This window comes from Pteronotus mesoamericanus, unplaced genomic scaffold (assembly GCF_021234165.1).
Source record: "Pteronotus mesoamericanus isolate MK-2021 breed Mesoamerican mustached bat unplaced genomic scaffold, CSHL_Meso_final contig_90, whole genome shotgun sequence".
Taxonomy (NCBI): domain Eukaryota; kingdom Metazoa; phylum Chordata; class Mammalia; order Chiroptera; family Mormoopidae; genus Pteronotus; species Pteronotus mesoamericanus.
In genome coordinates this window covers 4,349,439-4,362,228 of record NW_026555277.1, presented here as the reverse complement: position 1 = coordinate 4,362,228, position 12,790 = coordinate 4,349,439, and the positions used below count along the sequence as shown (strand labels likewise).

At 36.2% G+C, this 12,790-nt stretch overlaps 1 protein-coding gene across 1 annotated transcript in view; it reads right to left on the bottom strand.

Annotated features, from left to right (window-relative positions):
- Positions 1 to 12,790, bottom strand: part of CUL3 (cullin 3) — a 91,746-nt gene that overhangs the window by 69,916 nt on the left and 9,040 nt on the right. The window lies entirely within an intron of this gene.

Sequence of the window (12,790 nt, the reverse complement as noted above, 5' to 3'; positions counted from 1 at the left end):
CCTAAGTTTATTAGTATAACACAAGTTCAGAGATTTCCTTTCCTGGAGATTTACAGAGCTCCTTAGCAAATTAAAGATAGGGAGAAGACCTGCAATTAAAAACAAAGCAAACAAAAAACCAAAGCCAAAACCAACCAACGAACACACAAAAAAAAATCCCACCACATTTTCTCTATTTAAGATATAGCACTCTCACCTTTTCCTCCTTTCCCAATTTAAGACACCCTGGTCCACCATTTTAACTACTTTTTATACAATGAAAGTCACTTGCTCCTCTTTTCCTCCCTCTAAATACACGCCATCCTAAGCCTCAACTGCCTGCCTACACTTCACCTGCACCCATGTAATGGAAAGTAATGAACATACACCCATATTTAATCCATCTCAGTCTAAATTCATGGCCATTAATCACAAGTGGGCCCTTAGTGCAACCCCACAATCCTACTTTACTCGTCTACTGACACAACTCTCCTAGATAATTTTCCACCATCTCCTCCATCCTCACTCTAGGATAATGACTTGTTTCCTGTTCCATTGAGAAAACAGGAACAACCTGAAAAGAAACTGCACGAACTCACCATATCCATTAACCTAGCTGACTGCATACCAATATAATCTGCCAGTTCTTGTGCTCAAAACGCCAAGTTCTCATACTCAAATTACAGGGACCAAAAACAGACAAATTCTAGGAACTTGTTAGAAAAGGATTTCAGACCCCCCATCCAGACCTACAGAACCATTACCTGCATTTTAACAAGAAACCCAGGTAATATGTGTACAGAATGAAGTTTAACAAGTACTGCTCTAGTTCCATCACAACTCGCCTATTCAAGGACCGCCTTTAGCAATCTCCCCTCTCAGCACCATCAAATTTTTTCCTCTGTGCTATGTAATTTTCATCTGCATTCAACATCATCAGTTTCCCATCTTAAACAATCTTCACAACCCCACATATTTCTGCAGCACCACCTAATTTCTCTCTTTCACATTTACAGCAAAATCATAGGGCAAAGGAGAATATGTTCACTGTCTCCAGTTCCTATTTTTCCCATTATATCTCGAAGACACTCTAGTAAGGCTTCAATCTCTACCATTTCACTGAAATTACTCAAGAATATCACCAGTGACTTCCGCATTGCTATACTGAAATAGTCCAAGTCTCAGTTCTTATCACATCAGACCTATCTGGCAGCATGAAAGAGCTGATTAATCCTACTGGAAACATATTTTTCACTTGCCTTCCAGACACTACATCTTTCTTTCCTTTCTATTCTATTGGCCCCTATTTGTCACTCTGCTTACCAGTTCTTACTCATCACAACCTCCAACCGTAAGGTTCAGGTTCTAAAATATTTGTCTATCCATATTGTTTTTAGAAGGTGAAGTTGATCTCATCTATTCTCGTGGCTTTAAGTTTGCCTAAACATGTTTATATCCTATTTGGCCCTCTCCCCTAATACCAGACACATATATTCAGCTTCCTACTCAGTGTTTCTCCTTGAATGCTTACTATCAAGTCTAAAACAGAAACCCTCATCTTTCCCCCTAAGTCTGCTTCTCTGGCATTTTTCTCCAACTGAGGAAATGTCCAATCCATCCTTACATCTGTTAATGCCAAAAAGCTTGTAATCCTCTTTATACCCTTACCTCACTTACAGTCCAACAGGAAATTCTGTTGTCTCTGCTTTCAAAATGTACACAGAATGTAAGTCCCCCTCACTAATTCCACTGCTAGTAGTCTAGTCCAAACCACCATCATCTCTCAGATTATTGCAACAGCCTCCTAACTGTTTCTGCTCTTGGCCTATTATTAGAGAGCAATCAAACTGACCCTCTGAAAATATAAATCAAATTGTGTCACTCATCTGTTCACAACCCTCAAGGTACTCCTCACTTCATTTGAAGTCTTTCAACTATTTCACAAAGCCTTAGTAGATCGGATCATCTCTGTGACTTCAGCTAGCCCTCCTCCTTGCTCACTCTGCTTCAGTCACATCAGCTTCCTTGTTAGTCCCTGAAATACACCAAAAAGTTTACTTTAGGGTATTTGGATCTGCTGCTCTCTCTGAAATGTTCACCACGCAGATACCTGCATGGCTCATTCACTTATCAACCTCAACTGTGCTCAACTGTCACCTAAAAAAGCAGCTTTAACTGCCCACTCTTTTAAAAGTAGCTGCGGCCCCCTACTAGTGACCCTCAAATCCCAACCCCACATTCCACACTTCATTTCCTGGCCTCCCTCCCGACAGTCAAATGTCAGCTCCATGAAGGCAGGAATTTTTTTCACCGTTGACTCTTTATTTCTAGAAATAAAGAATCTCATACAAGTTCTAGATTCACGACCTGGGAAATCCTGCAACAATTACTCATTACTTTCACACATACTTCTGACCTGAATAGAAATTACTAACTAGAAGAATTCCCTCCAAAGAGGGCAGAGAAAAAACTGTTGGAAAAGAAGGATATGCTTATTGTATAGATGGTGGTGATGGTTTCACAGGTGAATACTTACGTCCAAACTCATCAAGTTGCATACATTAAATATATGTACAGTTTTTTGTATACCTACATAAAGTGGTTAAAAAAAAAAAGTTCTCCAAGCCATGTCCAATGAGTATAAATGTATAAGAAAAAGGAGTTGGTAGGGAAAATAGTTTTTTCAATCAACCTAGCAATAAAATACCAGCTCAACTATCAATCAAGAGGATTCTTAAGCAGATGACTCAAACTGAGTCTTATTACTCAAATCTGTTCTGGAGAGCTTATAAAAAGAAACTCTTCAGGAGAACAACTTCTTTCCTGTTTCTCAAATCTTATTCAATCCAGGTCTATAAAACTTTTCTGAAATGGCCTTAACAAGAATTTACCCCTACACCTAAACCACTATTTTTTGGTCAGATATTCTGATATATAGGGTGCCAACCATATCAAATATAAGGTAAGATGTAACTATTTATAACTTTTCACAAATAAAAAATACAAGCCCATGTGATGATAATGGGCTCACTACTCCACGTACAGTAGTTCCGCATATCTACAATTTTGCCTTCTGTGATTTCAATTATCCACTGTCAACCATGGTCTGAAAATATTAAATAAAAAATTCCAGAAATTAACATTCATAGTTTTTAAATTATGCACCGTCTAAATAGCATGATGATATCTTGCACCATCCTGCTCTGTCCACCCCAGAACACAAATCATCCCTCCATCCACCATGCCCACACTATATGTTACCCACCCATCAGTCACTTGGCAGCTCTTAGACCTGTATTCAAGTAACCCTTACTTTATTGAAAAATGGCCCCGAAGCACAAGAGTAGTGATGCTGGCAATTTGCATATGCCAAAGAGAAGTTGTGAAGTGCTTCTTTTAAGCAAAAAGGTTAAAGTTCTTAACTTGTAAACAAAACAAAACATATGCTGAAATTGTGAAGATCTACAGTAAGAATGACTGTATTACTCATGACATCGTGAGGAAGGAAAAAGAAATTTGTGCTAGTTTAGCTGTCAAACAGCCACAGGGCATGGCATGGTAAGTCCTTAGTTAAGGTGGAAAAGGCACTAAATTTGTGTGTAGAAGACATGAACAAAAAACAGGTTCTGAATGACAGCAGCAAGAAAGCACTGAGCCTGTATGTAGACTTTAGCATAAGGGATCCTCTCAAACAAATTACCATATTCATATAATTTTTGTTTCATTATACTGTTATAACTTCTATTTTGTTATTGTTTGGTACGACCACAATCTCAGGTATCCACTGAGGGTACTGGCATTTATCCCATGTACAAGGGGGACTACTGTCTGTGCAATGTCGTTTTAGTTTGCTGACGATATACAGAGGTTATGAGAAAGCAGACTAAGAAACCACCCCTTAATATTAAATAGCAAACAGCCAAGGCAGAATATTCAGAACAATTTCAGAGTAAGAGCAGAGTATGTATGGACTATAAATTCCAAAGATAACTATACTGCTAATAGTTGAGCTAACCTTCAAATGACCTTTCAAGCTCTATAACATAAGTTTCCATGAAAGCTAGAAAATGTAAAAAAATGTTTCTACCCAGCATAAATTACTGAATTTTCTCTTAGAGACTAAAGAATTTAAAAAACATAAACCAAAAGGCTTCAGATATTGTACAAGTACTCTCACATTATGATAAAATCACTTCTCACATAAAAGTTGTTTTGTAATCCAATATTGTATTAGAATTTTCCTCAGCATTTATGACTTACTGAGCAGAGTTGGAGCAACACAACAACAATGTTTCTTCTGGTGATTGCTCAGGTATAAAAATTTTCAAACAAAGGAAAACAAAATAGAAATTAAATGACTTAACCCAAATCATAGAGCTAGGATTAGAATTCATACATCCCAAAACTAGTCCATAATCTTGGACTCACTCACATGCTACTTTGCTAACATGGTGAAGTACTATCACAGTGCCAATCACTTATCTCAGTAAACACAGAATGGCATACTACTAGAGAACCCAGGTTTTCCTGTCTGAATGGTCTGAATTTGTGTCATGGCTGTTTTAAATTCACAGGCCACGTGGCCTTGGGCAAGTTACTTAACTCCTCTAAGCCTTTATTTCCTCACGTGTAAAGCAGATTCAATAACAATATCTATCTCAAAGAATTGTCATGAAGATTAAATGAGAATGTCAGTAGAATTCTGCCCAGTCCAGAACACAGTATAATTCCTTTCACACTGACTAACAAAAGAACCCAATGATAGAATATCTTGACCTCTCATCTGTGGGCATCAAATGTCAGAAAAAAATACAGCTTTTCAAGCTTAGCAAATAAACAAATATGAACCAAAGCAAAAGTACCTTAAGAGTACAAGTGTTCTAAATAAACGTAAGTCAGTATAGTGTAACCTTCTTTCAGAAATCAGTGTTCCCCTACTTCATGTCTCCTATTCATCCACTGCCTTATAAATCATTTTAATCCTCAGAGTTCTGTCCTTGGCTCTTTTTGCTTTACACTGGGTCCCTATGCGTTTTCATTCATGGTTACGACTACCCAAACATCTAGGATTCTAAAATTCACAACACTAGACTCGCAAGGGATTCTGGAGCCTCTTAACTAACAAAATTTCGCAAATATAATATAGGTACATCTTTCTGGAGAGTGGATTCCTAGCTCAGATTTCCCAAAAAGTCTGGCCTACATATGAAGTAAGATAAATTACTGGCTTATATGTTAATTGCCCCCAAATCTATATTGCCAGTCCAAAACTACTAAAGCCTAAAACTACTTTATTCAACTAGCTGCTAGACATCTCCAATCAAATGCTCCAGACCAAGGATCAAACTTAGCATGTCCAAAATTTCCCTGCTAAACTGACTCTCCATACCTACCCAAATTTTCCTCCCGTATTATCAGATTGCAGCGGTAACACAACCACCTAGCTATAACAAGATAGAAGCATAACCCTTAACTTTTCTTTTTTCTTCTCTCTCAACTCCTTCTCATCCGTTCATCAGGTGCTGTTAACATTAGGCAAAATATGTTCCCATTCTTTCACCCAGCTTATTACTGCCTTAAAACTTTCATCTAGATCTTTGCAAGAGCCTTCCAACCATCATGAACTCTAATATTCTCTTCAAATCTATCTTCGTCAAAATCACCACCAAAATAAACATGAGCATCATCATGCCCATGTTCAATTCAAAAGCCAACTCTCAATGGCAGGGCTGTAGGGGGTATATTTTAGAAGGGAATATAACAATCTTGAAGATGGAGTCTATGCCTACTTTAACTTCATTTTTCACTCACCATTACTTAGTTTACCTTTATTCCTGAACAACATTAAACCAACGGTACATCCAGACCACTGTCACTCCTCCTACCCACTCACCACTCTCCCATGTCTTCTTATGCCCCCCACTCCCTACTTTCTTTATCTGACTCTTCACATAGCCCTGAAACACAGCTCAGGTGTCAATCTCCAGGGATCATTCTCTGACCTAAAGCAAAGCTAATGATTCCTTCTTAGCTGTTTCATAATACTCAGGTTATAGCTAACACTACATTCCCATACTTCATAATATGTTTGGGCATCTTTTTTAACAAGAGTGAGATACACTTAAGACTGTTCATTTTTCTTCAGTGCCATTCAGAAGGTCATAGTAAACATCTAGTGAATGAATTATCATTTTACCTATGTTATTACACCAATGCAATTTTAAAAACATGAACATGTGAATTACTAAGTTCAAAAGGGCTTTATAGAAAATTATTTTAATGTGCTTATTTACAGCAATTAACATGATTTTTAAATAGTCAAATGTATTTCTTGAAATGAAGTACAATAACGTGCAAGCAACAAACTCAAATTTTGGATAGCAAGTAGTATTTTCACATTTTCCATTCACGTAACAAAATACCTCACAAGGCTGCTTAATCATGAATTTTATTAGTAAGTGTTAACCGGGAGGAAATCAGTGAATGGAAAAGGCCATCAACGAGAAGATCCATAGTCAAAATGTTACCCAAAATTAAACAAGTCCAAAAACAATATGCCAGAGGAAACTAGCTTCAAGTGCAAATTCCTACATATACATACTTTTTTTTGCCATCACTGAACATGTCAACAACTGTGGCAAAATAATTATGCAAATAAACAACTTGACATTCTCACTCACCCATCCTTCATACAGAGCACATTAGCTTTCACAAAATTTAAAGGCCCTAGTTTTATGTACATTAAAAAAGAAAAGAGCCACAACATTCTAATTTTAAATTATGTGAGGAGGATTTTAATTCCATTTGCTGAAACTGACTTAAGACTGCAAGCATACTCAGGAAGGGATCTGGTAACAATACTTCAGCAAAACAATAAAATGATAAAATGCACATATATACACACAAGCACTTAATATTTGTTCATTGTTAGGTGTATACAGTATCTATCCCTAAGAAGCTCGAGTTACAAAGTGATCATCAAGCAGAGCAAAATCATTTAGCAGGAAAAGAAGCTAAAGACCCCCTTTAAAGGAAAGATATAATTAAGTATTCTTAAATTCTTAAGATTTAGTAAGACTTTTAAAAAACAAATCAAGACTTTAATTTTTAAAAGGGACCTTCTCCCCCTTACCTTTCCCCAGTCCATGATTAAAATTCCCTCATTAGAAAATACCAATAACAAAAATAATGCTAACCATCTTTATTTTCTTTCACAAACACCTCTGATTTTTTACCTACATTACTTCAAATGATACAAAAACATAACCTCCAAAATGCCCGAATTTGAAAGGATCTAAGTCTCTTATATACTTACACATCTTGAAGGTCAGGTAATTTATTTCTAAGAGTTGGGGAGAACTACAGCATGGGCCAATTAAAACTATAATGAAGAGAACTGTATTCACATTCACTATATACAAAGGACAAGAAGTCTTTAGTCCCTTCTGAATAATTTTCTATAAGAAATTCAGAACAGGGTGGGTGGGGGAAAAGGGTGAGAATTTGAAATTCCAAGCAATTCAGAATGACACAGCTAGAAAAAAATAAACAAGGAAAAATGCTTATCTTAATTTTAAGCTTCAGCCTTAAAAAAGTTGCTTTGGTACAAATATTTGAGGAATGGCAGTGTTCTAGTCAGACACAACTAAGTCATAAATTATGAAAAGGAAGCTCCCTCCCACACTGTAAGCATCTAAGAGTGATATAAAGTCTCTCTTCCTTTATTTTTTCCTTTATTTTATCCTTTATAATGCATGGCACAATGACTAGACAACAATAAAAAATGACTTAAATGCAGTCTAGTTATTATTAATGATGATTAATCTTACTCGATGACCAACAACTATGTAATAATTTATGACATCTGCAATTAATCATATCTATCAGTTCATCTTCAAGCAACCTCACACCAGCAAAAATATAGCCAAAGATCCCAGTTTTGAGGATAACAGCCCAGCAGAAAACATTCAGACTTTGGGTAAATTATTTAACTTTCCAAACTTCACTTTCCTCACCTGCTTCGGGAGTGAGAAATGGGAGAAGATGGTGTATTGTGTGGCACATAAGTTTGTGAAAACATTTTGCACACTTAATAAATGTGTCTGTTTCTTTACTACACAGAAGAGACATACATGGTCTTAAAGATTCAACCTAAATATAAAGTTAAGGCTACCAGTTGATGTTTGGTCAACTGGTTTCTATTTGGTTCCAGTGGAGACCAGGTAGGAGTGAAACTGGGTTGCCCAAAGTAGTAACTGATGTCAAGGGAAGAAAGAAAAAGATTATCAATTAGAAAAGCACAACAGCCTGAGACAATTCTGTGAAATCACAAACTAAGTCTGATCTACACTTAAATGGCCTCCAACTTTATTAAATTATAGAAGAGTAACATGATGAAAAAGCCAATTCATCAACAGAAGTTTCAATTACAATCTATAATTCAGACCTCAACATGAGTTAGGCTGTTCAAAAATCAATTTGAAAATTTGGAACATTTTTTTCAAAGACGCAAGTTGAGCTTCCAGATTTGACTATTAAAATCCATTTAAATCACAAGTGATTTAAGTTCAAACAATACAGTATTATTTCAACTGTATCTCTGTGAATTACTTTGGCATTTATTAAAAAACGTGTAACATTTCAGTCTGATAATGACCACAGCAAATAAGATACAATCCTAAGTACTATTCTCATTGAGGCAAGAAGTTAGTCACTATCCTCTGTTGGTATTAAAGACATGTTACCTGGCACCCTGAAACACATTTTTTCCAGAGACTACACTACATTCACCTTGACTGAAACTCTTCAGATATTACAGTCAGAGAGCCTCCTTATTAAGATAAATTATTACTTCTGTAAGATCAACACTTTAATAAAAACATTGGCTGTATTTCCCAATATGTTATTAAATACCAAACACTATTAAGGATCCTGTGTATAGAACTGCTTTATTTAAACATTCATCTGGAAAACAGAAATTATAGAAAGGTAGAACTCATATTTTGGGTGATATTTCAAAGTAGTAGTTATGTTACAGGGAAAATACTTTAAATCTACATGTATGTCTGAATTCCATACTTTTATCCTATAATCTAAAAGTATTGATTTTAATCAAAAGTGGTAATACTGTCTCCTCTCTAGCTTAAGTAACTAAGTTTCTTTTTTTAATGGGAAAACCAGTTCTTCTAAAACTATGATAATGTGTAAAAAGCTCTATAAACTGTAAGGTAAGTAACAAATTAGTTTATACTAGAACCAACTACGCACAATCCAAAGGAAAAGATAAATATGTGAAATAGTATAAACTGCCAGTTAACTCTGTCTTTTAATTGAAGGAACATAACGGAAACCAATGTGGTAAGACAGTAAAAGGCCTATCATATAAAACTATTATTATTAACATACGAGGTCTGTCCAGAAAAAGTCCAGCCATTGTTAATCTAACAAAAACATTTTATGCGACATTGATTTAACCTGGCAGCTGAGGAGAGTGGACTGGAATGGACATGTGTGAACAATGATAACTTCACTGTACTAGTCAGTGGGGGTGGTAGATGCCTTTGAGTGAGCATGTGTACTGTGTGGCCATTGTATTCAAATGACTGAGCAAGTAGAGCAACAAATCTGCATCCAATTTTGCATTAAACTTGAACATTCCTCTACAGAAACTATTCAGATGATTCAGAAGACTTTCTGGGAAAATGCAATGAGTACAGCGTAAATAAAAGTGTGGCACAAACACTTCAAAGATGGTTGAGAACCTGTTGAAAGTGATCCATGTTCTGCAAGACCTGCAACAAGCAAGACACCTGGGGATACTGAACATGTACAGGCTGCAATCATCAAAGATCAGTGACCGACAGTGCAAGAACTAGAAGCTGATCTGGAAAATTCCAAAAACTACTGTGTCCGACATTTTGACTCAGGATCTTGCAATGAAACGTGCCATGGCAAAATTCATTCCAGGACTTCTGCTACCAGAGAAGAAGGACCGTTGTGCTGCGGCTGCTAATGAATTGATTCAAACTGCTACCAATGAATCAGAGTTCCCCAAGAAAGTCATAACCGGAGATGAATTGTGGGCCTACAGCTATGATCCAGAAACAAAAGGCCGAGTCGTCCCAATGAAGTCGCCTGGTTCTCCAACAGGCGCACTCATGCATCACATCTCGTCTCATGCAGACTTGTTTGGTGAAACATCAAATCACCCAGGTAACTTAGCCACTCTACAGCCCAGTTTGGCGCCCTCTGACTTCTGGCTTTTCCCAAACTTATGAGTAACATCACCTTTGAAAGGGAGGATATTTCAGACCATCGATGAGATTCAGGAAAATATGATGGGGTAGCTGATGGCAATTTCAACAAAGGATTTTGCAGGGTGTTTTGAACAGTGGAAGAGACGCTTGGACAACTGTGTGAGTACTCAAGGTGCCCACTCTGAAGGGGACTGAGGCATCACTGTCCTATGCACAATGTTTCTTGCATCTTCCTCAATACGTCTCTCTTTCTTATTACTGGATACTTTCTGAACAAACCTCATGCTATCAAACCTGCCCAAAACTTCTCTAAACCTGTCAACTCACACAGAAAGATGTAAAACACATAGCTACCTTTCCCACTGCTTCATATTAGGATTCAATCATCATCGCTGAAATATGCCATTCTTACTTGAAAGGAAATTGTAAGGCTGAAAAGATAGGCGACTTTTGCAACATCACAGAAAATGTTTTAGGTCACAGATTATACCAGCCTTCATTTCCTAGACATACATGTAAGTGCAATGCCTTTACTAAAATTTTTAGAGTTGGAAGTGAGCCTAAATAACCCCAAATTAAAATCTCTTCTTCTTACAAATGAGGAAACTGTGGCTAAAGGCTTATCCAAGATCACACAGCTAATTAGAGCAATGAAAAAAATCCAAGTGTCCTAAGAGTGTGTCCTTCACACTATGTCAACTCCAATCACCTGGGTGCTCAATGTTAAGAAATCATTTTATAATTGAATAGGCTAATGTTAAAACACTAAATGACTAGAGCTAAATGCTTATTTCAGTTTGGTCTTGAGAAAAAAATGTTTCAACTGGAAATCATGCTTCTAAATCATGTCCTTCCATAAACTCAAGTCCTATCTAGTTCTCTGTTTGCTAATCTAGTAACATTAGAACAGATTCTCTCTAATGTCCCTTACAGCTTTTAAAAATTAAAATACAGTCATGGCTAGTGTGGCTCAGTGGACTGAGCACCGGCCTGCGAACCAAAGGGTTGCCGGTTCAGTTGCCTGGGTTGCAGGCCGGTTCCCCAGTAGGGGGCATGTGAGATGCAACCACACACTGGTGTTTCCCTCTCTCCTGGCCTTTCCCTCTCTAAAAACAAATAAATAAATGAATGAATACAAACAGCAACAAATAAGTCACTTGTTTATTTGGCCAGTGATAGCATTCATTTAAAAAAAAAAAAATACCTTTTTCAGGTCGTCTTTGCATACACCAAGAGGAAAAGTGAGTTTAAAATATCTGATCTTTGTGCTTCAAAATTCATTTTACTGATGAACCTAACTCTTAGTATAGTCTCAAAGACAAAAAAAAAATATTAAAGATTAAAGTATTTACATGTATTTACAACTTCAAGGAATCACTTTTTCCTACACATACACTTAAATAAGTTTAACTGACAAAGTTAAAAATATGTGCTATCAGCCTTATAATTTGAAAATGAAAGTTTTAACTCATAAATATGACCACTAATGTGTCTGTTATAATTTTGATGAAAATCAATACACACTAGGGCCCCTTTAAGCAATTTATCTATTCAAATTTTATTGAATATATACTTTGATTGGTTCAAAGTTTTTATAACATTTACTCTTATGAGTGGTGCATTTACCTTGAATCTAGTAAGGCTTAAGCTTGCAAAAAGAATGCTCCTTCCAAGGCCCAGAACTTAATTTTGAATTCTTTTCATAAAGAGCACTGCAGTGCATAAGCTTTAAGTCACCCAAAATCTGCCCCAGCTAATAATTTAAACAGAAACCTTAGAATTAATTTTCCAATACGTTTCTATTAAGAAAGTAAATACTTGAGAATCTAGCAAATTGTTAACAGAATATAATCAGGCAGTGTGGTATTAACGGAAAGAACACAAATTTTTGAGTCAGTTATGCCTGGGATCTGAATCCCAGCTCTGCCCTCTTCTAGATTTAAATGTATTTCACTAGGTGTAAATATGTTATACTAGGTCTCTGAGTCCCAGATAAATTTAAAACAGGAGTCATAACACCTAAAGATCGTTGTGAGGATTTGAGATAATTATAGTTTGAAGTACTTAAAACAAAGCCTAACACAAGGTAGACATTCAACAGGTGGTGGTTACTAATCTTATGAAGAAACTTCTCACATACTATTAATAAATTGGAAATAAAAAAGGAAAAATAAATTTTCATGATTATTTTCAAGAGGACAGAGCAAATAGAAGAGGCTAAGTTTTGCTCAGTAAAGGTCTGCTCTAGGTAAGAATGACTTACAATTAGTATGTTAAAGTATTCCTTTTAGCAATGATAGCTTGCTTTGAGAGAAAAGTATCTCTAAAGAATGCTGTATTTTCTGAAAGTAGATAAAGACATCCTTTCAAGTCTTTATTCTTTTGCTTAGCAGTAGGCCTTTCTCATTTAAAGAGCAAATTTGGATCCATTCCTTTCTCAATGATTACAAGCACTAAATGAATGAAAAGTCAAATTAATAAGTGTTACTTAATTATAGTTTCAACTTCAAAACTGACAAGAAAAAGAAGTAATGCTTTCGAGTAGTAAAGCTATG